Genomic DNA, 4,698 nt, shown 5'->3' with positions numbered 1-4,698 from the left:
CAGCAGGAACAAAGCAGAAATGCGCAGTCATTGTCTACAGACCTTGAGAAGTAATCGGGGAAATGAGGATGGTGGGGAGCAGAGGGTGCTTGTCCTTCCCTGGGAGATAACTGTCTTAGCTGACTCCATCCAGCTAATGCCCTCTCTACTCCACAGCTCCTAATGACTTTTCCTCTGGGCATGGCCTAATTGATACATACCTAATGAAATCCAGAACAGTTAATCTCAGCTTGTCATTGGCTTTGGAGTATTCTGCTTCTGTTTCAAAATGGAGAAGGGTTTGTGTGCTCAGGTATTTGCTATTTCAATTGAGTGCTGCCTCTTCTCACCAAGCTCAGAGCATGGCCAGATCCTTATACTCTGTAGGGCAGGAGAAAGGCAGATGTTCTGGATAGGCAGGGTTGTTTCTCTTCTGTAAAGAGGGGACGATGCTAAGCTGCAATGACTTGTGAATATACCTGGTCCTGTCACCAGGGTCTCTGCCCTGGTATTTCCACCACCCCTTTCAGCAACCAGATGGACTCCAAGGTGAGCTGCAGAGATCACCAAACCCCCTCTGTCACTGTCCCCACAACCAGTTACTTCCCAAGCCCTGCGACGGAGATGTCACACGTGAACTGTTTCCTCTCCAGAGCCACTTCTGGTGCCTGCACATGGGTCTTTGGCAAGGGCTCATCTCAACGTGTCCTGGCCACCTCCCCTCCGCAGGAACACCACCAGCAAACAAACCCCGCTCGCTCGGTGCTGCTCCGCGCCCCAGTTCCCACTGCAGGCACTGGGCAGACTGGGCTGTGGTCAGGCAGCAGGCAGGTAGAACCAGTACCTGAGGCATGAATGGGCTTGTTCAAAGTCAAACTTCCTATTGCTCTTGTTTGCCCCCCTCCCCTTCACTTTCCCATAAATTCTACCTTTGTTTGACTCTCAGCACACCCTTCTTTCCTGTCTTTTTATTTTTTTTCCCCTCCCCAGAAACTTCTGATATGCATTGCTAGATGTCTGGAACCATCAGACCATGTGGCACAATCCAAATATCGCAGCATCAGGCAGGAGATAGCATCTTTCTCCAGTCACAGAAGCACCGTATCTCTCTGTGTGTTCCTGGGACCCTGTAAACTTTCTGCACTGGATGTAATGGTGTCAGGAAAGGAAGAGGTAATAAATTTTTCCAGTTTGAACCACTGAGGAGATTTTTGGCACTGTGCAAAGCACTCCAATAGCAGTCTGGGTGGGACACTTGCAAACCTTGCAGAAAGCACCGTGGGAACCCTAATGATTGAAAATGTACCTTGACTGTAAAAAACAGTGCCTTGGATTCCAAGAAAGCTAACTTCAGTTGAGTGTCCTACAGCAAAAGTCAAGATAAGGAAATGCTCACCCCAGTGTATCTACATGCGACGCACACTCCAGCTCCTCTCCGTGAGGGATCTCCAGCAACTGTGTGGTGGGGAAAACAACCTGGCTGTCTTCTCACCCAACTTAATGGTGCTTTTCAGCAAAGCTGACCCAAACTGTCCTCTCAAGGGTGCCTTTCATCTCCTTGGAGCAGAGGACAAAACAACTCCCCCTTGATGCAATCAGACCTTGACTAACCACCTCCTCATGACCAGACTGCTGCCTCCGTGACTTGGGTTTGGGGCTGTCTGCTGAGGTGCTGTGCTCCCATCCTCAGTGTCTTGGGTTGATTTTTGTGATTTTTGTGGCTCGCTGATGGGGCCAGAGTCCTTGTCCCAGCCCCAGCAGTAAGGAAATCAGCTCTCTGCCCAGTTGTCCCAGGGAAAAAGTGATGGTTGGGAGGCCAGGCTCCCAACTAAGGACTCTGTTAGGAGGGAAGAGCCGATACAGGGCTGCTTCTTAAAACTGGCCACTGAAAGCAATGAGACAAACCATGTTTGGTTCCTAACCAAGTCTATGCTTGTCTGTGCTGCAATTAGAGTGGAGTAATACATGTTGCACATAGTATGGTCCGAATTTCTCATAGGGATGAGTGTTGTGGAGCTGGGCAAAGCTCGGGAGCCATCCCCAGTGTGATCATAATTGTAAGGTACGGCTGTCCTTTGAAACTGCTTTTGAATGCAGGGCTGGAAAGGGCCTCCTGACTCATGTCCACTTACTTACCTTCTATTTTAGACAACTTTGTCATCTAGTAGTTTTCATAAACAAGACATGCTCGGTCTTCAAGGGGAGGGGTTTGTTCTCACACTGTTGCAGCTGAAGACCTCTCCAGGACCTCCAAGCTCTGTGACCAAAAATAATCTTCTACTTTCCAACCTCTCTTGAATTTTGTCCAGTTTGCACCCATTTAATTTGTGTCAAAACTTGATGTTTTGCTTAAAAAGTTTCTTCTCTACCCTTAGCATGAGCAAGCTGAGAATCTCGTGAGGAGGCTAGCCAGTGACTGTCTTAACCTCTCCTTGCAGTTCAACCCAAACTGCAATAATTCACGTATCTGATGGTTAGCGCACTGGACCTTCTAGCTCCTTGGGATTAGCAATAAATCTCACAAAATAAGAGAGATTTCAGAAATCCTTAGGATGTCTAATGAAGCTGAGACTTGCTGATTCACCCAAGGACAAATCAGAGGGACTGCCCTGCTGCCCAAGCATCCCTGTTTCTCCCAGGTAAGGGCAGATGTCGAAGAGGATCCTGCCGTGGCCAGTGACTGTTTCTAAGTCATTTGTTTGCCAGCAGTACTCAGCCAAAGTTCAGACAGGGCAAGAGGAAAACAAATCCCTCTGTTTTCATGACAAAACATATTTTAGCATAGCAAGATCTGTTTATTCATTTGGTTTAAAAACCCCTCTGTTTTCAACCTCCTGAAACTGTCAGGAAGCACCCCTGCACCTCTGCAATGCCTCTCCGGCCCCCAAGCTTTAAAGCCTTACACGTTGTCACTGCCGAATTGAGGCAGCTATTTAAATCAGGGATGGGGACTCCATTGATGCTGTCTGCTTCACAGACATAAAAGAAAGAGATTATCCCAGCTCTGAGGAGTTTATTAGCTGATGCAAGCATGACCCCATGCCATCTAAACCTCCTGGAAGCAAGTCAGATTGATGCTCCACTGATAAACATATCAGCAGCTGAGGAGCTGTGCACAGTGCGGCTCCCATAATTACTAACTCCGGTTCAAAGGCTTTTATGCAAAGGAACAATGGGCACCAAAACACTGTTGCAGCCTGTTATGCACCGCAGCGTTTTGCTGTGATGGAAAGGCTCACCCTGTCAGACAAGCCTGCTTTTCATGTCCCTGTCCTCTTCATAACACAGAGGTGATTACGACTGGTAAGGAGGCTATTGTCCACCTTTTAAGAGCAGGAGCCAGAGATGTACACGCTGGCTAAGAAGGTGGAAAGAGGTTTCGGCAAAAAGGGAAGTGCCAGTCAAAAAAAGGGCTGTTTTCCTCATTGGAAATATGTCCCCATTATCAGATTTCCCTGTCACCGGCAGTGCCCGAGATGGAAGTGACAGCTCGTTTGTTTTGCCCTCCCTGCCAACAGTTGAGCACATCTGTGCATGTTGTGAAGGAGCCCGCAGAAGATCTTTAAAACAAACCACTGTGAGAAGACTGGTATCTTGGATGTGAAGTCTGAATCTGCTCGAGTGACTGCCTTGTCTTCTGCCAACCTGGTCCAGTTATCTGGTAAAGGGATCTTCTGCACAAAACTAGATTATCCCTTAGTGACTTTTATCTGCTTAGTGAGAGGTGGTTTATTTTCAGTCAGTTGCTTTCCTTCCTGCTCATTTTTCCTTCTCAACCCCAGAACACCAGTGTATTTGCACAACAGCACCCTGAAGCCAGACCTACAGACAGTGCATCCAAATTATTGCAGAATAACAGCAATCTCTCCTAACTGGTGGGCTGCTTGGAGGGGAAGGGAAGAAACAGAAGGGGAGTGGTCCTCACGGAGTTATCCCAGCAGGCCCCCATCACTCATACTGCTCCAACCTCATTTCATGGCATGCCGGGTGTGATGTGAAATGCTCTGCTCCCTGACCAGCTGGAGAGGTTGTGCTGGAAGTTTGTGCTCTTTTAAATCACCAGATTTCTTTTGCTCTCCTGCAAATGCTTGCAGTGGAGGTACATGCAAGTCGGTGGGCCAGGGCCACCTGAGTGTTTACTTGCAGAGTCGGGATCTCTGCGAGGCTGACGCAGGCTTCAGGGGGGAGGATAGTCTGTGTTGGCAGGCTGAGCTTAATAACAAAAACGTCTATTAGTAAACAATAATAACATCAATGGCAACAAAGTGTCTACTTCATATTGTGCATAATATCAATAGATTTCACTTTCTTTCCAAGCTTGCTGAAACTCCATTTCTTCTCTGGGGCATATATTCCTACTACTTTGGAATATTCCTGGCAAATATTCCAATGTAGATTTTTGTTATGACCCACACTGAACCCTGGGATTTCTGTAGGACAGAAAACTTTCCTTCTAGGAAACTACGAGTCCTTTCTCTCCTAAATGAAAGAACCAGCATAGTCTGTTCACTGCTGAGGGATCTCCCTTCCCACAGAGCCAAGGGATCTCGAGTCATCGTTTTCTTCATGACATGGTTTAGTGGGCATGGTGGCGTTGGGTGGAAGGTTGGACTTGATGATCTTTGAGGTCTCTTCCAACCATAAGGATTCTATGATTCCTTCCAGCCAGGGCTCTTAGGGCATCGGAGCTGCAAGGGCTGAAGGTGCAACTCGTTTCTT

Source organism: Cariama cristata, unplaced genomic scaffold (genome assembly GCF_000690535.1).
Source record: "Cariama cristata isolate BGI_N322 unplaced genomic scaffold, ASM69053v1 scaffold8952, whole genome shotgun sequence".
Taxonomy (NCBI): Eukaryota; Metazoa; Chordata; class Aves; order Cariamiformes; family Cariamidae; genus Cariama; species Cariama cristata.
Note: the sequence above shows the minus strand (reverse complement) of the source record.